The 25,081-nt window shown below is 40.1% G+C and overlaps 1 pseudogene; it reads left to right on the top strand.

Moving 5' to 3' along the window:
- Nucleotides 1–25,081, top strand: part of LOC149201891 (putative copper-transporting ATPase HMA5 pseudogene) — a 69,768-nt pseudogene that overhangs the window by 30,271 nt on the left and 14,416 nt on the right.

The following is a 25,081-nucleotide window of genomic DNA, read 5'->3' as shown; positions in this document are numbered from 1 at the left end:
TTATCCCAAGTAAATGTGAGAGTACTGTTAGAGCCTAGATTTGTCTCAGGCTGAAAACACAAGGTTCTAGGTCCACATCAAACCACGCTCAGCCTCGTAGCTAGCCCTACGAGGACAGGAGAGGGCTCTCTCCAGGTCAATCTCAGTAAAAGGTAATCGATGAGGCTCGAGATGACTAAATTGGCAATTGATCTTAGGCTAGGTATGAAGTACAAGGATTTTGAAGTTGATTTTTGAGGTTTTTGTTGAATCAAAGGAAAAGGCAATTTTGGGTGCGGGGATGAGACACAGTTTTTGCAGAGGTCTACTTGGGGCAAGGTAGGCGATTGTCTTGATGATTTTTAAAGAAAATGAATGGCTAGATCTGACTGGTGAGAGGCTAATGAGAGCAAGAAGCTTTCAAGGATTCTCCTTAAACAGATGAAAACATGAAAAATCAAACAAATTTAAAGGCAGAGCATAACAATCTATGGATTCTACCTTAAAACTTCATTTGTTCAATTGCAGAAGATGAGATAAGGAAGATGATACACATAACAACTTACAAATATTGAAAGAAGCACACCATCAACACATAAAGCCACAAGGATCACAAACAGTGCTGCAAAACCCTAGTCTTTCCTTTGCCAAAAATGCAAAAGTGAATGTACAATAGAGTGTAAAGCTTTTCCTAAGAGTCCAACCCTGAAAATGACTTAGAAATTACATAATATAGGCAAGCCAACCTCTCCCCTTGCCTCTAGGGGTCGAGCTCATCATTCTAGGAGCTGTTTCAACCAATTCTAAACAAAGCACTACAATCTAGGCAGTCAAAACAACTTGCCTCTATAAGGTAGGAAACTGATTCATTCATTAAATTTTCACTCTTTGGTGAATGAATCTTCTAGACCAAGTAACTAAGTGTCAAATTACATCATGTTTCAATCAATTACATCAAGAAAAAGTCAAAAATTACATCACAAATCAAAACTGGTCAAACTAGCCGAGTTTCTGAGCTGAAAGATGAAAAATAGGGCAAAAAATCTATATGCGCCGCGCTACTTTGCTGCTATTTTTGAGGTACCTGCAGGAGTCCAAATTGAGCTCAGGTTGGCTTATTGGAAAGCCTGCCTGTCTACTATCCAACCCAAGTGGAATTTTCAAAATTGGTGTCCATTTGCCGCTCCAAAAGTGCATTCTCCCAAGACTGTTTCCTGTGTGTCAAAATAGGGGCAGTGAGGTCATTTTTTTTCATGTTTTTTGACCTTTTGGGGACCCAAAACTTTCCCAAATTTCTTGTCCAAGTACCAAAATTCATGATTTTCCATGAAAAATCCAAAACTGCAAGACATTTGTGATTTGGAGCTCCCAATCCTATGCATCGCGCAAGGTGTGCGGCGCATATAGGGAAAAAACCTGTTTTTTAAGTGCAAAAATTTCAAAATGACCAAAAATGCCCCAAATCTCTTGAAATTTGGGCTGGAGTTCCCTTATCAAGTGTGATGATGAGCTAAAGAGGCCTCGGCCAAAATCTGAAGACGATCGAGCTCCCTTTGTTTCTTTTGCTTGCGGATTGCCTTCTTCAATTTTGCCTTTAGATTTCTTATCCGAGCCTTGCAAACTTGGTTCCGTGCCCTGTAGTGAACAGCCATATGTCTCAACAATGCATTATCTCTATTGGCCTTGCTCAGCCACTTCTCCAAGTAAATGTTGACCCTTTCGAGATTAGACTCTCGATCCTCATTGACCTGTCGCTCTAGAGAAGTGAACTGAATCCTCCTATGTCGGGCAGCTTGGCGATTCTCACGGATGTTATGTAGCTCCATGATCGCATGATGATCTTCAAGCTACTTATTTCTCTGTTCTAGATACCTGATGTTCCATTTGGCCATCTCCAACTGGATTTCCAAGGCTTGAATGTCTGTTTCTTGCTCCTCAATCATCATTCTATATCTAGACTTCTCTAAATCCGTAGCTGTCTCAACATCAGGAATGATAACGAAACCTGATGGCTCACCTGAAGGCCCTTTCTCATGCATGGGATTCTTGCCCTTGTCCTGTACTTGTGCCTGTGGTGCTGATGTCAGAAGCGAGGCCCCTTCCACGCAGAGTGGAGATAACACTCACTTTGCTGTTGCAAACAAAGGTCTGGTACCTTTCGGATAGCCTCTCTGATATATAATGAAAATAGGCCTAGTCTCATGACGCTCATACTGCTGAGAAGGTTCACCCTCGTGTTTCACCTCTGATACTTCTCGTGAAGCTCTGAAGAAATCACGTGAGATAAAGTCATCCCAAGTGATGCCCTGCGAACCAAGCTGATGAACCACCAAAATATTTATAAGCACAAAATGATATACACTGTTGAGTTGCTGTTGAGGGGTTCTATGTTGTATAAAGGTTGTCATCCTCTCTATATTCCGACAGATGAAATACGGAATGTTCATCATCCGCACCCTGGTGAAATGCATAAGTAACCTGATGTGATAAGCATAAAGACGAGAGAATCGTCCCTCACAGCTGAAATATTTCATGATCAATCTCATGAGTGGAGCATACTCATCTTTCAGGTACCTGAACGGGAACACTCTTTTGAGCTGCCTCAAGCAATTGGGTTTGATATATGGCTCATAATGTTGCTTATCAATCTGTTGTTTTTTATGCCATAGTTCACCAATATTTGGTATACCTGTTGCTAGCGAAATAGTTTTTGGTGTAAGTGTAAAGGTGACCCCAGCCAAGGTAGCTTGGTCTCCGTGAAAATGCAAGACAAAAAGACGAGCCAACTCATAATGAAACTGGACCTCAGCTACCTTTTGACAAAACTCATAGCATGACTGATGCTCAAAGCACTGCATAGCAAGAGGACAAGCATGCAATTCTCTAAGGTTGATTGGTTCTTCCCTGACATGTTTGCCACTTTTACGAGGCCTCTGGGGTTCCTGTTCACCCATGGGAGAATCACTTTGGGTTTCTACCTCATATTCCGATGAGTGACCAGATGACATCACTGCTGATATACAAACTGCCTCAAATAAATGCTGATAAGTGAAACTGTTGTGTGCAACTGAATATGGATTGTTCTTTTGATCTAAACAATGTTGTGACCAAGGGGAAACAATGTACAAAGGAATATTAGGAAAGGGAAAATATCAGGGAATTAGGGAATTTTGAAATAAAATGTAATTAAGGATAGGTGGGGAAATGTAAATATGGGGGATATTAAATAGGATTAAGGAGTTTTTATAGAGGTGGGGGATTAGGATTTCAGGGATTGTAGTGTAGGATTAATGAGGGAATTAATGAGGAAGTTTGATGAGTGAATTTGGGAATGAGGAACAAAGGGAAATGGGGAAAAGACACAACCTTGGTAACAAAACTGTTTTCAAACCCTACAACACTTTTTATATTGACAAAGGGAGGCTTTCAAAATCTGGTCTCAACGGCAATCATCCATGAACCCATCACATTCACCATTAAAAACAAAGCAAAGGCAATGGAGGCGAGCCTACCTGACAAATTGATGTGAAGAGGAGGCGATTTGATGAGTTTTCAAACAAGTTACGGGCTCCAAACTGTAAGCGCCGCGCTCCTTACCCAGTGTGCCGTGCAAGTTATATGCGCCGCGCTGGTTATATTTTGCACTGGCCTGAAGTCTTGTGTGCGCCGCGCAAGTTATATGCGCCGCGCAGACTGTTATATGCACCGCGCAGGTTAAATGGGGACCAATCCTCTCCAAAACGCCCAAACACGACTTGCAATGATTTTCTCCACCTTTGGCATGCACAATGACTTGAAACCTCATTGAAAAACCTTTATATAGACACCAATTTGATTTTTTCCTCTTCCATAACCCACTTTGTTATGTTTTGCAATTGACACTTTTTCAAGATTAATAGAATTTTGACCTTTTTGTTTCCTCCTTAAATTTGGTTGAAATAATGATTTTCTTTGACAATTTTTTGCAGGGATAGATATGATATGATCTGGAAAAGGAGACCAGGGCTGCACCTGGACATTTCAAGAACTGAAATTTTTGAAAATTTATTACAAAAATGAAATGTCAACTTATCTTCAAAACAGAGTTTTGAAGAGAAGTCATAATCTATCCGTATAATGATAAAAATCTCTGAGATAACAATCTAACAAGGACCTCCCTCTGGCCTGCTGGCTTTATTAAACTTTGTCAAAGACCCATCGACTTAACCCTAGACCTAATGACCGAAAAAACTATTATGACCTAGAGACTGAAACAGGACTGCAAATGACTTTTCAAGACTTGATTTTTAAGAATAGACCTGAGCCAACAGTGCCAAGCACGAGGGGAATGAGTGACACAAACCACTCCGTCCGATTTATGGCATGCTTCTAACGAAATGCAATTGATCGAAACTGATGAGACACCTAAACATGAAATGCAAAAAAAGAGTTTTGATCTCTGACGGAGGGATAACCAGACCGACTCTAACATTGGCTCCAATGGGGATGGTAGCTCCTCGGAGGTGCCAAGAACAACAGATCTCTGTAAGAGCTAGACAGTGCCTTCATCCATTGGGCTATGGAGTCATTACTTCGACAAACAATTCAAGATGTTGACCCAATTTATTTGACTGAAAATTAACTTGAAAATGACTCAAGAATATGACTAACAAACTGACTCGACAAACTGAACTCAAACTGAAATCTTTCCTCAGAATTATAGCCTTCACTTCGGGCCCCAGACTGAAGAAATGATCACAGCACACACTTGCATCGAAACTGAAATGAAATGGTATTTACAATGCTAATAGGACAGCAGAAAAACTCAGAAAATGTACCGCTTGAGCAGCCGACCATTGACCGGCCCTCCTGGACAATCTTCCCCATTCATTTCCTTAAGAAGAAAAGCATTCTGACCTCGAAATGCTACAATCTTAAAAGGACCTTTCCATAGATTTTCAAACTTTTCGTGCTTGCCCTTTTCTTCATTTCTTGCATCCCACTTTAACACCACATCATCCAACTGAAATGTATCCACCTTTGCTTTTTTGTCAAAAATCCTTTTAATTTGCTCCTGCAACTTACAGGTGTTCTGAAAAACATCTTCTCGTGTCTGTTGCAAGTGGATCATTTGATTTAGCCTTCGCTGCATTGGATCCTCTTCACTACCAGCCTCTTGAAGAAGTTTCACTACCAGAGCTGCAAGAGAGGTAGGGAACACTGTATCGACTCCATAAACTAATTCAAAGGGGGACATGCCAATGGATTTCTTTTGACTCACTCGATCTGCCCAGAGTGCATGGACCAGCTTCTTATGCCAACTTTTCTTGTTCATTTCCAGCATTTTCTTAATGATATTAACCAAATATTTATTTGAAGACTCCGCCAATCCATTTCCTTGCGGATGATAGGCGGTTGAGTGTCCCAAAGTAATATGATATTTATTACAAAACTCAACCATCTTTTTTGACTTGAAAGCTGCTGCATTATCAGTGATTAACTTACTCGGGCAACCAAAACAAGACAAAATATTATTCTCAAGAAATGAAACTATTACCGCATCCGTAGCTTGCCTGGTGGGAATTGCTTCGATCCATTTTGTGAAGTAATCCGTACCCGTGAGGATCCATCTATGTTGACCTGAAGAAGAAGGATGAATTTCACCAATAAAATCCAGCCCCCACTGCTGAAAAGGGGCACTCACCTCAATGGGCTTAAGCGGCAACGACTGTAATCTTTGTTTCCCTTCAAAAATCTGGCAATTATGACAGCTCTTGACAGCCTTAAACACATCAGCAAATAATGTCGGCCAATAGTATCCAGCCCTCAAAATTTTATTTGTCGTTGTTTTCCAAAAAAGGTGACCGCCACAATCGCCTTTATGGAAATCTTCTATGACCTGTTTTGCTTCTTCTTCCACCAAACAATTTAACAAAACGCCACCGGGATCTTTCCAATAAAGTGCAGAATCTAAAACACAAAACTTAGCAGCCTTCAACTTAAGAGTTCTTGCTTTGTTTCTAGCCATCCCAGGCGGTGCAGACAAATTTTGAAGAACATATATGATATCCGAATACCATGGAGAAAGAACAAACATTTCTGATACCTGAAGTGAAGAGCTTTCATCATTTTCATCGGACAAGGCAGCGATCAAATTGATGTCTAAGAGGCGCAGATTTGATTCAGCCATCAATTTTGCCAATCCCTGACCTTTAACAAGCTTGGTAGGCCTTATCTCCACATCATACTCCAGCAAGGCCGCTATCCATTTGCCACGTCTTCCTTCCGGGTCGGTCTGAACCAAAACATCTTTGACAGCAGCATTAGGAACATAAGCTAAAATATGAGAATGCAGAATATACACACGGAAATCTTTCAGTGCTTTTACAAGTGCAAGGGCTTGTTTCTCGATAATGTTGTATTTCAAAGTAGCATCTCTTATGGTTCGGCTAAAGAAAGCAATGGGTCTTTCATGCTCTTCTTTTTTCTGCATTAACACAACTGCCATAATATGCTCTGAAGCAAAAGAAAACAATATAAAATCCTGAGTATAATCTGGGCTAATTAAAACCGGAGCTGCAAAAAGAATCAATTTAACTAAATTGAAAGATTTCACCGCCTCTTCCGTCCATGATACTTGGTTGTCCTTCTTAAGCATGTTTGTAATTTCTCTAAGGTGCTCTGCAAGATTAGGAACAAAACGGCGCAAAAAATTCATCTTACCATTGAACGATTGGATCTCCTTTTTGTTCCTGGGCAAGTCAATTTGTTGAATCACTTCCACACCTGCTGGATCAATACGAATGCCATCCTTTGAGATAATGTGCCCAAGGAGTTTACCTTCATCCATGGAAAATAAACTCTTCTTGGGATTCAGTGACACACCATATTTTCTGCACTTTTCAAAGACAGTTTTCAAATGATGCAAGTGTTCATCATCTGATTTGGAAAACACGGTCAAATCATCAAGGTACACCACTAAGAATACATATTTCTCATTAGCAAAAACCAAGTCCATTGCCCACTAGAAAGTAGCTAGCTCCTGCATTCTTCAAACCGAAAGGCATTTTCGCATAATGAAAGGTTCCCCACAGAGTGGTGAAGGCTGCTTTTTCGCTGTCATATTCATGGACTAAAATTTGGTTATATCCGAAATAACCATCGAGTAGGGACATGCGGGATGCTCCAACTACTCGCTGTAGTATGTGATCCATTTTGGGCAGCGGATAATTATCCTTCAATGAAACTTTGTTGAGGTTTCGGAAATCAATGCACAAACGAATCTCACTAGTTTTCTTACGCACAGGCACCAAATTTGATATCCAATCAGAAAAGTGGATGGGAACAATGATTCCTGATTTGTACAACCTATTTATCTCTTTCTCAATTGATGGCAGCAATTTTGGATTAAGCCTTCTTAACTTCTGTCTGAAAGGTTTTTGATTAGGCTTAATAGGAATGGTATGTTGAATTATATTTGTATCATATGTCTTCAAATCAGAATAGTCCCAAGCAAACAAATTGACAAAAGATGACAACAAGTTGATATATTTGGGTTTTACCTCCGGTGGCAATGTTTTGGAGATCTTTACCATCTTCAGATGCTCAGCTGTTCCAAGATTCACGTCCTCAACACCCTTTTCTGTTGGCTGCAATGTTGGTTTGCGGGCTACGTCATCATGATCAAAGAGCTCCTCTAAAGGTATCAAGCCTTTAGGAATCACATTATCCTTGAGCTGCAACACTTCCATTTGATTTATTCGTACATCATTGCTACCATCATCATGTTCTACATCCATTGAAGTATCCTTGAACTTACCTTTGCTTTGTAGAAAATCATTGATCTCCTCATCATCTTGGAAAACTTGCCAATGTCTTTGATTGTCCGGAACGGTCGGACGATGCTTCACATGGATTTCAAATTTATTGCTGGAGTTCATAGGAATCTTCAAATTGCTGGCTGCCTTAGCAAGTGCATCTGCAATGCTATTTTGAATACGAGGCACACATGTCAATGTATAATCTGAAAACACTTTCAAGATATCCAAAACAGCATTCCGGTATGCCCGCATCCGTGGGTGTTTTGTTTGATATTCACCCTTAACTTGCTTGATCACTAATTCAGAATCACCATATACTGCAATCCTCTTAGCATTTAGCTTTCTTAGAATTTTCAGACCAGCGATCAAAGCTTCATATTCAGCTTCATTGTTCGAACAATCAAAAGCAAGCTTGTAAGAACATACCCGCACATTACTAGGCACTTTGTCTGAAGCAGAAAAAGGACTACGTACCCAAATACCAATCCCAGCACCATCATTGCCCACTGCTCCATCAAAATCCATGGTCCACAAACCATCTTCCTCTTCTACCAAGTGCTGAAAAGTTGTTTGCTGTGAGTTTTCTGCTTGCTGTCCATTACCTCCAGCTGATTGCTCAATGACGTTTTGTTGTTCTTGTCGTTCTTTCTTCAAAACTTCTCTGAAATTCTCTGCTATCTCTGGAATATCATCTACTACAACTAACTGACTATCAATATCATTGAAACTATCTGAATACAAAACAAAAGACTCTAGATCTGTATGTACATAACTGATGGGATGATTAATTGGTTTCTCCTTGCTGGTGATCATGTATTTCATTTTCTGTTCCCGGTACAACTTTCTCATTTGGCCAAACACGGGAATCGTTGCATAGGAGAAATCAAGTTGTATTGTTCCTTGTAATTTTGCGCCCCAAGATCTGGAAAGGAGCATACCAAAGCGGGGAGGAATGTCAGCCACGACAACATCCATCAAGACATTCTTTGCAGGGATCTGATCCAAACTTACAACCAAGTCTTTAATTAGCCCAATACATCTCACCCTGTTGGAATCAAAGGAATAAACATCATGATATTTCTTGTCCAAACCCAACTTCTCCATGATAGCCTTCGACATAAGATTGTGGGAGGTGCCGGTATCAAACATAGCATTATGCAACACAAACTCATGCACTCTCAAACTGATATAAAAAGGAGGTACTTCAGACTCACCACTCAATGTTGGTCCAAATATTAATTCCGGTTGATCATCTTCTACACTCACCATATCAGACATTGGGTCAAAATTCAGAATTTTGGAGACTTGACCTCTATAGCTGCTGTTCTTCATGAGCTCAGTCAAAGGAATAGATACCTTCAATTTAGAAATTTCATTTTCTAAACTAAAAGTAGAAGTCTTGTCCACTTCTTTGGCCAGAACATCTTTCTTTTCAGGTTTATCCTTTGATACAATGGGTTGATTTACCTTTTCATTTGCTGGTGGAGGCTTGCTAGTCATAGGGTCAGCACTCTCTTTTCCTTTCTTTGATGCAGCCGGTGTTTCATCTTTAGATGCTGGAACTTCTTTTCTTTTCTGAACTGGATTGATGGGAACATTTCTGCTTCTAAGTGAATACTGACGCTGTTGGGTGGACAAAGCATGCATGTAACCTCTCTGATACTCATCCGACTCTTCCTCCAAAACTATATCATTTGCCAAGATAAAATCTGCATCATATTGTACTGTTGAACTTGTTGCCTTTTCATCATCTTCAGTGATAAATGTGGGCATATCATCGGGAGTAAAGAAGTGATTTTCTTCTCCAACTACATTATCTTCATCATCTGACTCGGGACCAACAAAATTCTGCTGAAGAGGTGTCTTTACCTACTGCTGTTGTGATGCCGTGTCTTGTGCTCACTGCTCACGTTGTTTGATCCTAAAATGTGGCTGTTGTTGACCACGAAAATTAGGATTCTGAATCTGCGGTTCAGGCTTATCCAGAGCTAGCCTTTTAATCATCTTTTCTACCTTGCGGAGAACTTGATCTGATGTAGAGGCTTCTTATTTTATTGAGACTTTCTTCTCGGCTTTCATTCTTGCTCGGTTATCATTCAAATTTGCCTCAACACTAACAGCAATTTTCTGCATTTCTTCTAAGGTAGTCGGATCTCTCTCCCTTAGTTGATAAGCCATGTCCGGATCAAAACCATCTGGGAACTTGAGCAACGTTTATTTTCTAGTTGGTTTTAAATCATCTGGAATTGCATTATATACTGCATTGAATCTAATGCAATAGTCTTGAACGGACTCTCCAGCATTTCGTTTGATCTTAGTATATTCAAATTTGATTTGCAACGGATCTTTCTTTACTTCCCAACGTTGTAAAAACTGTCTCTTCAGATCTTATAATGTAGGAACACTTCTGGCCAGCAAAGCTCTAAACCATTTCCTTACCTCTCCACCAAAAGTCTGCACAAATAGCCTCATGGTCACATTTTCTTCATCAATCTCATGGAGATCAAAGAAATCCGCCATTTTTTCGACATGCTGTTGAGCTGTGATATTCTGAGGTGTGCCATTGAACAAAGGAATTTTACTTTGATAATCTGCAGGCATGTCATTTAAAACTTGAGGAAGAGTGAGAGGTGCAAACCGAGCAGCCATTGCTCTTGGAGGATTTGGTCTGGGAGTTGTTGGAGGAGTGGATGTAGCTGAAGTATGAGGAGTGTGAGGAGGTGTATGCGGAGGAGAAGCCACGTGGGATGAAGAAGGAGAATTTGTTGTAGACTTTGGATAAGTGATTATAGGTTGCAGGGGAATAGTGGGAATGAAAGGGGGTTCGGTGGGAACTTTTGAGGCGGAAGCCGTGATAGAAGATCCAATGTTTGCAGATGCAGCTTCTAGGAAATCAGCAAGACTTGAAAACTGAATGTCTCTCTGAAGGCGCCGCAAGATAAAATTTTCAATCAACTTATTGTTTCTTTCAACTTCAAGGGCCGCAGCAAAGTCAGGATTTGGAACTAGAGAATCAAGTGCACTTTCAGATTTGGTTTTAAACAGCGACAATTCAAACTTTTCGTCAAAATCAAGTTCTTCAAGATACTTAAAAATTGCAGGACATGAGTGGGATTTAAACACGGGAGTCACAGAGCTCTCTTGACGAAGGAGTCTTGGAATCAAATTGGGATTTTCGTAAACAGGAGGAGGATTAGGATCTGGATTAGCTCTGGTATATCTCTTTGAAGCCAGCGTGTTATTTTCAAGAAATCAAAGGAACATAAACAACTTTTTCAGCCTGTCAAACCCTAAAATTATCATCCAGGAGCTTAGAATTTGCAGATGTACTGGGGTGTTTCAAGTGTCATAATTACAAGCTAGACCGGAGATTGACTGAAGTAGCGTTTATCTACTTGCGCTAATGCAAAGAAAAAGCGTTTCGAAGGCTACCTGGCTAATCTTCAGGCTCCGTTTGTAGCTTATAAAACAAATGACATTAACAAACAAACCATTTTTTCCCCAATATGGTCGCCACTATGTTAGAGCCTAGATTTGTCTCAGGCTGAAAAGACAAGGTTCTAGGTCCACATCAAACCACGCTCAGCCTCGTAGCTAGCCCTACGAGGACAGGAGAGGGCTCTCTCTAGGTCAATCTCGGTAAAAGGTAATCGATGAGGCTCGAGATGACTAAATTAGCAATTTATCTCAGGCTAGGTATGAAGTACAAGGAGTTTGAAGTTGATTTTTGAGGTTTTTGTTGAATCAAAGGAAAAGGCAATTTTGGGTGCGGGGATGAGACACAGTTTTTGCAGAGGTCTACTTTGGGAAAGGTAGGCAATTGTATTGATGCTTATTAAAGAAAATGAATGGCTAGATCTGACTGGTGAGAGGCTAAGGAGAGCAAGAAGCTTTCAAGGATTCTCCTTAAACAGATGAAAACATGAAAAATCAAACAAATTTAAAGGCAGAGCATAACAATCTATGGATTCTACCTTAACACTTCATTTGTTCAATTGAAGAAGATGAGATAAGGAAGATGATACACATAAAAACTTACAAATACTGAAATAAGCACACCATCAACACATAAAGCCACAAGGATCCCAAGCAGTGATGCAAAACCCTGGTCTTTCCTTTGCCAAAAATGCAGATGTGAATGTACAATAGAGTGTCAAGCTTTTCCCAAGAGTCCAACCCTGAAAATGACTTAGAAATTACATAATATAGGCAAGCCAACCTATTCCCTTGCCTCTAGGGGTCGAGCTCATCATTCTAGGAGCTGTTTCAACCAATTCTAAACAAAGCACTACAATCTAGGCAGTCAAAACAACTTGCCTCTATAAGGTAGGAAACTGATTCATTCATTAAATTTTCACTCTTTGGTGAATGAATCTTCTAGACCAAGTAACTAAGTGTCAAATTACGTCATGTTTCAATCAATTACATCAAGAAAAAGTCAAAAATTAGATCACAAATCAAAACTGGTCAAACTAGCCGAGTTTCTGAGCTGAAAGATGAAAAATAGGGCAAAAAATCTATATGCGCCGCGTTGATTTCTATATGCACCGTGCTACTTTGCTTCTATTTTTGAGGTACCTACAGGAGTCCAAATTGAGCTCAGGTTGGCTTGTTGGAAATCCCTGCCTGTCTACTATCCAACCCAAGTGGAATTTCTAAAATTGGTGTCCATTTGCCGCTCCAAAAGTGAATTCTCCCAAGACTGCTTCCTGTGTGTCAAAATAGGGGCAGTGAGGTCATTTTTTGCATGTTTTTTGACCTTTTGGGGACCCAAAACTTTCCCAAATTTCTTGTCCAAGTACCAAAATTCATGATTTTCCATGAAAAATCCAAAACTGCAAGCCATTTGTGATTTGGAGCTCCCAATCCTATGCGTCGCGCAAGGTGCGCGGCGCATATAGGGAAAAAACTTGTTTTTTAAGTGCAAAAATTTCAAAATGACCAAAAATGCCCCAAATCTCTTGAAATTTGGGCTGGAGTTCCCTTATCAAGTGTGATGATGAGCTAAAGAGGCCTCGGCCAAAATCTGAAGACGATCGAGCTCCCTTTGTTTCTTTTGCTTGCGGATTGCCTTCTTCAATTTTGCCTTTAGATTTCTTATCCGAGCCTTGCAAACTTGGTTTCATGCCCTGTAGTGAACAGCCATATGTCTCAAAAATTCATTATCTCTATTGGCCTTGCTCAGCCGCTTCTCCAAGTAAATGTTGACCCTTTCGAGATTTGACTCTCAATCCTCATTGACCTGTCGCTCTAGAGAAGTGAACTGAATCCTCCTATGTCGGGCAGCTTGGCGATTCTCAAGGATGTTCTGTAGCTCCATGATCGCATGCTGACCTTCAAGCTGCTTATTTCTCTATTCTAGATACTTGATGTTCCATTTGGCCATCTCCAACTGGATTTCCAAGGCTTGAATGTTTGTTTCTTTCTCCTCAATCATCATTCTATATGTAGACTTCTCTAAATCCGTAGTTGTCCCAACATCAGGAATGATAACGAAACCTGATGGCTCACCTGAACACCCTTTCTCATGCATGGGTTTCTTTCCCTTTTCCTGTACCTGTGCCTATGGTGTTGATGTCGGAAGCGAGGCCCCTTCCACGCCGAGTGGAGATAACACTTGCTTTGCTACTGCAAACAAAGGTCTGGTACCTTTCGGATAGCCTCTCTGATATGTAATGAAAATAGGCCTGGTCTCATGACGCTCATACTGCTGAGAAGGTTCACCCTCGTGTTTCACCTCTGATACTTCTCGTGAAGCTCTGAAGAAATCATGTGAGATAAAGTCATCCCAAGTGATGCCCTGCGAACCAAGCTGATGAACCACCAAAATCTTTATAAGCACAAAATGATATACACTGTTGAGTTGCTGCTGAGGGGTTCTATGCTGTATAAAGGTTGTCATCCTCTCTATATTCCGACAGATGAAATATGGAATGTTCATCATCCGCACCCTGGTGAAATGCATAAGTAACCTGATGTGATAAGCATAAAGACGAGAGAATCATCCCTCACAGCTGAAATATTTCATGATAAATCTCATGAGTGGATCATACTCATCTTTCAGGTACCTGAACGGGAACACTCTTTTGAGCTGCCTCAAGAAATTGGGTTTGATATATGGCTCATAATGCTGCTTATCAATCTGTTGTTTTTTATGCCATAGTTCACCAATATTTGGTATACCTGTTGCTAGCGAAACAGTTTCTGGTGTAAGTGTAAAGGTGACCCCAGCCAAGGTAGCTTGGTCTCCGTGCAAATGCAAGACAAAAAGACGAGCCAACTCATAATGAAACTGGACCTCAGCTACCTTTTGACAAAACTCATAGCATGACTGATGCTCAAAGCACTGCATAGCAAGAGGACAAGCATGCAATTCTCTAAGGTTGATTGGTTCTTCCCTGACATGTTTGCCACTTTTACGAGGCCTCCAGGGTTCCTGTTCACCCATGGGAGAATCACTTTGGGTTTCTGCCTCATATTCCGATGAGTGACCAGATGACATCACTGCTGATATACAAACTGCCTCAAATGAATGCTGATAAGTGAAACTACTGTGTGCAACTGAATATGGACTGTTCTTTTGATCTAAACAATGTTGTGACCAAGGGGAAACAATGTACAAGGGAATATTAGGAAAGGGAAAATATCAGGGAATTAGGGAATTTTGAAATAAAATGTAATTAGGGATAGGTGGGGAAATGTAAATATGGGGGATATTAAATAGGATTAAGGAGTTTTTTATAGAGGTGGTGCATTATGATTTCAGGGATTGTAGTGTAGGATTAATGAAGGAATTAATGAGGAAGTTTGATGAGTGAATTTGGGAATGAGGAACAAAGGGAAATGGGGAAAAGACACAACCTTGGTAACAAAACTGTTTTCAAACCCTACAACACTTTTTATATTGACAAAGGGAGGCTTTCAAAATCTGGTCTCAATGGAAATCATCCATGAACCCATCACATTCACCATTAAAAACAAAGCAAAGGCAATGGAGGTGAGCCTACCTAACAAATTGATGTGAAGAGGAGGCGATTTGATGAGTTTTCAAACAAGTTACGGGCTCCAAACTATAAGCGTCGTGCTCCTTACCCAGTGCGCCGCGCTGGTTATATTTTGCACTGGCCTGAAGTCCTGTGTGCGCCGCGCAAGTTATATGCGCCGCGCAGACTGTTATATGCGCCGCGCAGGTGAAATGGGGACCAATCCTCTCCAAAACGCACAAACACGACTTGCAATGATTTTCTCCACCTTTGGCATGCACAATGACTTGAAACTTCATTGAAAAACCTTTATATAGACACCAATTTGATTTTTGCCTCTTCCATAACCCACTTTGTTATGTTTTGCAATTGACACTTTTTCAGGATTAATAGAATTTTGACCTTTTTGTTTCCTCCTTAAATTTGGTTGAAATAATGATTTTCTTTGACAATTTTTTGTAGGGATAGCTATGATATGATCTGGCAAAGGAGACCAGGGCTGCGCCTGGACATTTCAAGAACTGAAATTTTTGAAAATTTATTACAAAAATGAAATGTCGACTTATCTTCAAAACAGAGTTTTGAAGAGAAGTCATAATCTATCCGTATAATGATAAAAATCTCTGAGATAACAATCTAACAAGGACCTCCCTCTGGCCTGCTGGCTTTAACAATCTAACCCTAGACCTAATAACCGAAAAAACTATTATGACCTAGAGACTGAAACAGGACTGCAAATGAATTTTCAAGACTTGATTTTTAAGAATAGACCTGAGCCAGCAGTGCCAAGCACGAGGGGAATGAGTGACACAAACCTCTCCGTCAGATTTATGGCATGCTTCTAACGAAATGCAACTGATCGAAACTGATGAGACACCTAAATATGAAATGTAAAAAAGAGTTTTGATCTCTGACGGAGGGATAACCAGACCGACTCTAACAAGTACATTGGGGAATGTGAGATATATATATATATATATATATATATATATATATATATATATATATATATATATATATATATATATATATATATATATATTTATAATTAGTTGTAGAGGACCATGTCTTCTCCCAAGTAAATGTGAGAGTACATTGGGGAATGTGAGATGAATATATTTATTATTTGAAATAATGGAAGGAGACCATATCCTACCTAAGATTCAATTTGAGAAGGCAAGTTTGGAATTTGAATAATAGCAATCATGAATTTTATATTAGACCAATATTTTTCAATATTGTAAGATAATGTAAACATTAATAAAATTTGCAGGATAAGATTTAAGTGGGGCATTACATACACCCCTCCTTCAGAAAACTTCATCCCGAAGTTAGAATGAAAAGATACAAGGAGTTTGCAAGCATAGCAAACTAGAGAGAGTTATAGCAGTAAAATTTGATAAGTCATTACTTCCCATCAAGAGTCTCCAATTGATCTGTATCCCCCTATCCATCATGACCTACTTCCATTCCCACCCTATCCATCCTCTACTGCTTTATCAGTGGCAATGACCATACTAACCACTGATAAAACTAACATGGTGGAAGCGTCGACTATGTCGACCTAACTTCCATAGAAAGCAACTGGGAATCGTCATCACACGTCTAAGGGAGCATGTCCACTACTGCCCTCCGACGATTCCAGGTTTCGAAGGATACACAGTGGGAAATGCCTCCACCCCTCCTTCAGAACTAGGGTCAACACCCTAATACAAACCACACTATAGAGCTGGTTGGACTTGTCATCGAATAATCCAGTCAGGTCGTCTTGCCACCTGTCATTTGCATTTTACTTGTGTCATAAGAGTGCATATCAAGTAGATATCAAATGTAGTAGAATAATGTAAATTATACCTTCCTCATGAGATGTCTCGTCCTTCCCTCAATGGAAGAGTAGATCTCAACTATCATATAGTTCTTTTCCCCCTGCGGGTTAGCTCTCATTCATGCATTTATATAACAACAAGACATATAATCATCACATTATTAAGTCTAGTGTCCATGTGTCAATCCGGGAATTCTCACTAGAAGTAAATCATAAATTCACTAAGTCATTCATTTAAATAAATCATATCCACTTGAGCTATATATGAACCAAAATAATTCAAGTAAGTTACACACTAGATAATCCATCACTAAGTGAGCCATACATGTAGGCCATACATCAACCATTTCTATCATCAATATCAAATCTATCAATTGATTCATATAAGTAGTTTTATGTGTCAAACCAAATGCATCAATATTACATAATGTTCATAAATAAATAACATGGAACTGCAAAATAGAACCTTAACATAGGTAGCTATCTAGTCAAAATGGGCATCACAAATGCTCAAAAAGTGAGGGGTAGTCATGACACATAGTCTTTTCATCCTCCCAGGTAGCATATCATGGGCTATACTTGTCCCACTGGACCTTAACTTGGTACATCGTGCGACGTCTAAGCTGTCAAACCCTACGGTCCAATATGTGTAATGGTTCTACAATTATAGTTCCCATGTCCGAGACCTGCAAGTCCCGCCAATCCAGTTTGTGAGATTCATCAGAAACATAATGCCATAAAATAGATACATGAAAAACATCATGAGTTTTATGCAAATGGGGTGAAGTACAAGACGATAGGAAATTGGTCCAATCTTCTCTTTGATCCTAAAAGGTCCTACGAACCGAGGTGACAATTTCATCCCCTTCCCAAACCGAATGGTGCTTTTGTTGGGCCGGATACGAATAAAAACTTGGTCCCCTACTTCATAATTGCGATCAATCCTATGTGAATTAACATAACTCTTATATCTATCATGTGCTTCCTTTAACCTTTGTCGAACCTACTTTACCTGTTCCTACATTTCTTGAACTAATTCTGGGCCAACTATCACTCGGTCCTCCAACTTTTCCCAACTCAACGACATCCTGCAAGGCCTTCCATATAGAGCTTGATAAGGAGGCATCTTGGTTGAACTGTGATAACTGTTATTATAGGCAAACTCTACCAATGGTAAGTACCTTGCCCACTGAGTCTAATTATCCATGACGTACGTCCTAAGCATGTCCTCCAAAACCTGATTTACTCTTTCAGTCTGCCCATCTGTTTCTGGATGATATGCAATGCTCAGGTTCAACTGAGTCCCTAGTGCGGACTGCAAACTTGTCCAAAACCTAGATGTAAATTGGGAGTCTCTATCAGAAATGATCTTTGTGGGAAATCCATGTAGTCGAATAACTTCATTTACAAACAATCGTGCCACATCCGTAACATCGTAAGTGTCCCTTACTGGGATGAAATGGGCATTTTTGGTCAATTTATCAACTATAAACAATATAGCATTGTGCCTCTACGAAGTGAGTGGCAAACCCACCAAAAAATCCATGGAAATTACTTCCCATTTAGATGTAGGGATGTCATGAGGTTGTAGGAGTCCTGTTGGATGGCGATGATCAGCCTTCACTCACTGACATTCAAGATATTTGGTGACAAACTGGACTATGTCATGCTTCATGCCTGCCCAAAAGAAGAGTTTCCTTGTGTCTACATACATCTTCTTTACCCCAGGATGTGCACAATAGAGTGCTTTATAAGACTCCCTGAGGATGGTTTCTCTAATACCTCGTTCCTTAGGTACGTACATTCTCCCTTGGAATCTCAATAACCCATCTGGTTCAAGGACATATCCCTAAAACTTTGGTTCTATCTGGTTCCCATTCTGGATGGATGAGATGACTTTTAGATACCAAATATCTTCAAAGATTTTCTCCAATATCAACTCCCTTAAATTTACCTTTAAGGCTACTAGGGAGAAGGTTTGTGGCCTCCTGCTTAGTGTGTCTGCCACTACATTCTCCTTTCCCTTGATGTATGAGATTTCAAAATCATACTCACTCACGAATTTGCTCCACTGCCTTTGTCTGGCGTTCAAATCTCTTTGAGTAAAGAGATGCTTCAGGCTTTGATGATCCGTTCTTAACTCAAATCTTCTCCCAATGAGGCAATGTCTCCACAGCTTCAAGGCTGACATCACTGTTGCCAATTCTAAGTCATGGGTAGCATATAACTCTTCATGCTTCTTCAATTTTCTAGGAGTGTAAGCTATTACTCTGCCTTCTTTCATCAATATCGCACCCAATCCTTGTGCCGAAGCATCGGTGTAGATAGTGAAATCTTTTCTCATGTCTGGTACTTGAAGGATCGGTGTACTAGTTAGTAACATCTTCAGCTCTGTGAATGCAGTTTCACATTCATTTTTCCATTCATACCTAACCCCCTTTCACTGTAATGTGGTGATGGGTTTTGCAATCTTTGAAAACCCTTCCATAAACCTGCGATAATACCCAGCTAGCCCCATAAAACTACATACCTCATGGGCATTTTTTGGTACTCTCAATCCATTATGTCCTTCACCTTTTCCGAGTAAACTAAAATCCCTTCTCCTGAAATGATGTGCCCAAGGTAATGGACTTTCTTCTGAAAGAAGGAACATTTTGACAATTTCCCATACAATTGATTTTCCCTTAAACAAGTCAATACCACCCTTAGGTGATTTTCATGCTCCTTTTCATTCTTGGAATATATAAGAATGTCATCAAGGAAGACTTGCACGAATTGGTCCAAATACTTCCTGAACACACCATTCATGAGGCTCATGAATACTGCTGGTGCATTGGTTAAAACAAATGGAAAAACTACGAACTCATAGTGCCCAAAACAAGTTCAAAATGCAGCTTTTGAGATGTCCTTTGCCTTTATCCTCAATTGGTGGTACCCAGATCGTAGATTGATTTTTGAGAATACCGTTGCTCCCTTCATTTGATCAAATAAGTCATCTATTCAAGGTATTGGGTACCTATTATTTATCGTGGCTATGATTAAGTCTCTATAATCTATGCATAGCCGCAAGGAACCATCCTTCTTCTTGACAAAAATCATTGGTGCACCCCAAGGTGAAATACTAGGTCTGATAAATCCCAAGTCTAAGAGCTCCTTTAATTGCATCTGCAACTCATAAAGTTCTGGAGTTTTCATCCTATAGGGTGTCTTAGATATGGGTTCTGCATTTGGTTTTAGGTCGATTGTGAAATCAATCTCTCTTACAGGAGGTAATTCAGGAAATCCCTTTGGAAAAACATCCTTGAATTGTGACAAAACTAGATGTTGATCTAGGGAAGGTCATTTCTGGTCACTTACAGTCTCGACCAAATATAGTTTGCAACCTTTTCTGAGACAATGTTTTACCTTCATCATGGATATTAATCGTAGGGACACTCCCCTCTTGATTCCAAAAATCTCAATTGGCCTACCTTCATCATCTAAACAGATCACCTTCTTCTTGAAATAGTCTACCAAAGCTCAATGAGCTTCTAGCCAGTCCATTCCAATAATTACATCATACGTCCCCAATGTTGTGACGTATGCCTTCAACTTAGTCATACACACCCCGAGGTTTACCTGACATTGGTCAACACTAGGCCCTACTTCTTGTTTTATTCCAGAAGCCATCTCAACTTGTTTAAAGTCATTGTGCTCATAGGCTACCAACCCACATTTTTCTAATGTAATTGGTGAAACTAAACTATTCGTAGCACCAGAATCAAACAAAATTTTAACTTTTACTTTGTTTATCATGCCGGAGGTTTCTACCACAACGGACTAGTGTTCAACTCGCTGATTGTCAACTGTTGCATAGATTCAGTGGTGGCTACCTGCTCTCCCCATCGGTTCTTTTCCCTCTCTTCTGTTGTTATCGGTTTTAAACTCAGGGCAGTCCCACTGGTAATGAGGTCCTCTGCATCCCCAACACGTGATGCGTGGTGGACCTTGAATCGAATGTTGTGGATTTTTTTGGAAAGAGTTTCTTCCCCTAGAACCCCTTCCCCCACTTGCTGCTCTTTGCGTATGCCTTTCATTTGTACGCGCCCTTGAAGTTGTCAGTGAAGCTACACAAGAAACCATTGAAATCCCTACTATCGATGTTCTAGGGCATAACCAGGCTGTTTCCATATGGTGGTGACCTCAGACTTCCTCCCCTTTGGAAGGTACAAGGGGCCTTCCCCATAAACCCTATTTGACGTGGAAAGATGTCCCTACCTTCACCCTTTAAGTCTAAGTGTTCTTCGACATAATGAGCCTGTTCTACAGCTTCTGCAACTAAGGATGGTTTCCACATCAACAACATTGCCCTAATCTTAGGTCTCAATCCATACATAAAACGATCCACTTAGCGCTGGTCAGTATCCATGTACGAGACATACTTGACCAATTCCATAAGTCAAATTTCATATTATTCTATAGTACGACCTCCCTGTATCAGGGCATGGAAGGCTCCTACCTCCTGTTCTTCATAATACATTGGTAGGTACTTCTTCCTAAACCTCTCCTCAAATAATTCCCAAGTGACTGTGTCTGGAGTGAGGTGTAGTTGACGCTCCAAGTTACCCCACCAATTCAAAGCGCTATCTCTAAGTTGGAATATTGCTATTTTGGCTTTGGAATTGGAATTGTAATCCCTTAGTGCAAAACACTTTCCATCCCTTCTAACTAAGCTTCTGTGCGCTCTTTGGCACGACCCCCTGCAAACTCTAGGAGCTTAATCTTCTGGAGCTCCATAGTAATGTCCTCAACTGGAGGTTTTCTATCATAGCCTTTAGATCCCTCGGGGTTCCTTAACCTTGATGGAGGGTGTTCCCCTTCCATTTCATTTGTTTGGCGCCCTCTTAAGGTTTCATTAATTACTTTCGGGGAACGCAGGATGAGAGTCAATTCTAGTGAAGGTAATGGGTTATTTGAAAGAGGTCCTTATGAAGACTCTCCAGGCCTTTGGTTTCTTCCTCCTCACCATTTTGATTTGTTCAAAATCTCCATGATATCTAAGACTTATTAGCACTATTCCTAACATTTTCTACCACACTCTAGATAGTCCAAAGAGGACCCAAGCAATAGATCAAATTCAAGTTATGCCCAGTTACTTCTTAGCCACAAATTTAAACTTTAGAACATGTTATCATAGGCTATATCAATGGTTAAAAGCATTTTTGGTGCTCTGTTTAAGTGTTGTGTGCATTTTTACCTGCCTACCAACACCTCATTTTTGTTTGCTGGGCTAGTGTTTGCTATGCAAACTACTATAACTAAATTTCTCCCTGAACATACAGCTGATCAATCTACAACAGTAATTATTCATCTATGGCTTGCAAGTCCACTAAATAATTTTAGATATTTTCTAGACTTCAACAATTTCATCTTAAGGTTCATACATGATTGTAGCTTATTGACTGGGAACAATACAAGACTGTATTTTGATCAATATGAAAGTAATGCTTTGAGAATAAAATATATGTCAATTTTGTTTAGTGAAGATGGCTGAAGAACACTTCGAACGTGCATCAACCAAGAGATTAAGGCAATTCCCAACACTTTGGAAGAATATCTCTTAGCATGGTAAGAACCATGGCAACATTATCCAAGACACTAAATACCGTCAATATTTGGAAGGCCAAAACTTCCCAGTGACAACTTCATCATATGATTCTTTTATGATTGCAACTCAGTTGATTCGGAAGAATGGAAAAACTCTATTTTGGCCCATATGAAAAGCTTAACATATATTTATTTCCATAAACAATTTTAGATATATTTACTTGCATGCAGCAAAGTCCCATATGAAAAAGGATTGTAAACTGAAATTTGTCAGAAGAAAATGAAACCCATAGTGAAATTTCTAATATTAATCATTTGTAAAAATGCATGGAAGTGGAAAATTAGAAATGGATTGTTTTTAGCCTGAAGCTAGTCAAAATAATGTCCAAACCATCTACAATGAGGTTTTAAACTTTGCTGATTCAGAAGCCATCATAACGAAAAAAGATGTGGATGGTACATCTGCAATAACAGAAGAAGATGTGGATGGTAAATATGCAGTAACGGAAGAAGATGTGGATGGTACATCTGCAAGAATTGTATGTCGGATTCACATAAAAGGAATGGCATGTAATTCTTGCTCTACCATAGTGGAATCTGCCTTGAAAAAGGGTTCAAGGAGTTAATAAAACTTCAGTCTCTTCTGATGAGCCCCAATTTTTGGTACAATTTGGGCTCATATTGGCCTACTTACCTTGTTCAACCATTCATCTTTTACCACTTATGCATTCATTTCTTAGTATATTCGTGTTGTTTGTAGGAAGAAGGGCAGGCATTATATCTATGTGACTAATACATGATGATTTCAAGTTCTTGGCATTAAAGAGAGCAAAAGACCACGCAAAAGGAGACAAGGAGACAGCAAAGGTGGCATTGCATGTTTATAGGGAGGTTGTCTACAGCTTTAAATGACTTCCCTCGTGCTTTTCACCTTAACTCCGAGCTCTAACAGCTCTCCCCACCGAGCTCAAAGGCAGCCAACACGTTCTACAGGATCAGCAGTTTTATAGCAGTTTGACTTTCAGTTAGACAGCCAAGCTACACGAATGAAGGCAGCCAGCTTGATCCTCATTTTGTATAAATATGGAGGCCGTAGCCTTTGTTAGAAGCTTTTTGACTTTTGGAATTACTATTGTAATCTCTGAGCACGAGTTACAGCTCGGTTTTTGTTATTTTATAAGCCAGTTTTGGCATGACATTAGACTTTTGATTATGAATAAAGGCAAGCAGATTTGGATCTAATTTTGAGTTTTTAAGGGAGCTATAGCTCTCAGGTTAGGGCCCAACCTGAGAGCAATAGACCTCCTCTGTTTTGTAGTGTTATTTGCCTTTCGTTCCAGCACTTTGTTTCTTTACTTTGACATGCAATTCGAATTTACAGTCTGCTGATTTAGTTTTTATGTGATTGAGTAGGATTAACTTATGGTTACTTTGCTTTCAGCTGCTTAGATTCGATCGGAGGTTTGTAATACACGGGAGCTCCAAGAAAAAGGTTGTTAGAGATCACTTCCATCTCTGTTTAGGGATTGGGGTGCAGTCCATATCAACCACCAAAAAGAAACGCAGTCTTTTACTTCCATGCAAGCTACAACATAGTCATTTTCGTTGAAGATCCATCCATGCACTTTTGATATTGAACCATACTTCTACATTTTTCATTCCATGCACGGCTTCTTTTCTCGGTTTTACATTGTTGTTCATAGGTTTAATGGCACAGGTATCATAGGTTAATGAATTCTCGTTTTTGGTGCAAGACATAAGTCATTTGTTTCATTTACACTGCTCCATATCATTCCACTTCCTTCTTCTTCTTCTTGACCTCTCCTCAAGCCACCTACTCGGCCTCTGTCCAGCTCGTTTACCCTCCAACTCATCCATTGCCACGTAGCTTCATCTTCTTGACCTTTCGTTGCTGCCATCCTTCTATCCCCCAATCAACTCCATACACTCTCTCTCCATCTTATTTCTCTGCCCCTGAGTCATCACAAGTTCCATCTCCACCTTACCTATCCACCCAAACCATTCCATCCCTTCACCATCACCCAAAACTTCCACTTACAGCACATCCTGTAGAAGTTAGCAGACTTCCTGTAGAATTCCTTAGTTTCCTGTAGGATCCCCTGCAGACATCCTGTAGAAACCTGCAAACTTGGTTGCCGAGCATCTGAATGTTGTAGACCTCTGTGGACTAATGCTAGGGACCCTCTGGGACCTCTCCTAGCCATCCTGACCTTTCCCAAGCTTTCTCTCCCTTCGCACCACCTCTGCACAGCCAAACCCTAATAAGAGACAAATTCATAATCACTCCATCCACTTAAGCAAAAATACAAAAACAATGTTCTTTTCAATGGAAGTAGTTTGAGTTCATGCATTTCACATCACTAGAATTAATGGCATCCTTTTTAGACATTTGCACTTTCACCATTGCATCATAGAGGTTAAACTAGTCAGATTAGGGTTTACTAGGGTTTCCATGTTTTGGTTGGCTTTCAGTTCATTGTTGCAAAGTAGATCAATTTCCCTTGAGATAGCCTTCGTCCATCATCTACAAAGCTTCTTCTGAGAGCATATAGAAGTTGGCTTGAGCCCTAGCGGACTTGTGCTAGCTGACCAAGTGACAGCTGCGACAAGAGCTAGTACTTGTGCATACAGCACCGTCGCTTCCAAGTTTGTACGAACTACCGGGTTGATAAAATTAGAGATAGGGAGCCCCAGGAGTTGTAGCATTATTGCTACAATACTGGAGCCCACCATCTTTTTGGCGCCGTTGCCGGGGAAGCGTCAGAGTATTAGTAATTGTTGCTTTTCTTCTATTTTCTTACTCTTGCCTTCTGCTAAGTAGTTTATTTCATTTCCATTCTGCAAAAGTAGCATAGACATTTCCTGCTTTCATAGATTAGCATTTCCTG

This window comes from Pinus tabuliformis, chromosome 2_1 (genome assembly GCF_031772625.1).
Source record: "Pinus tabuliformis cultivar Carrire ecotype Pingquan chromosome 2_1, CPIR1, whole genome shotgun sequence".
Taxonomy (NCBI): domain Eukaryota; kingdom Viridiplantae; phylum Streptophyta; class Pinopsida; order Pinales; family Pinaceae; genus Pinus; species Pinus tabuliformis.
The sequence above is the reverse complement of the archived record's forward strand: the minus strand, read 5'-3'. Positions and strand labels throughout refer to the sequence as shown.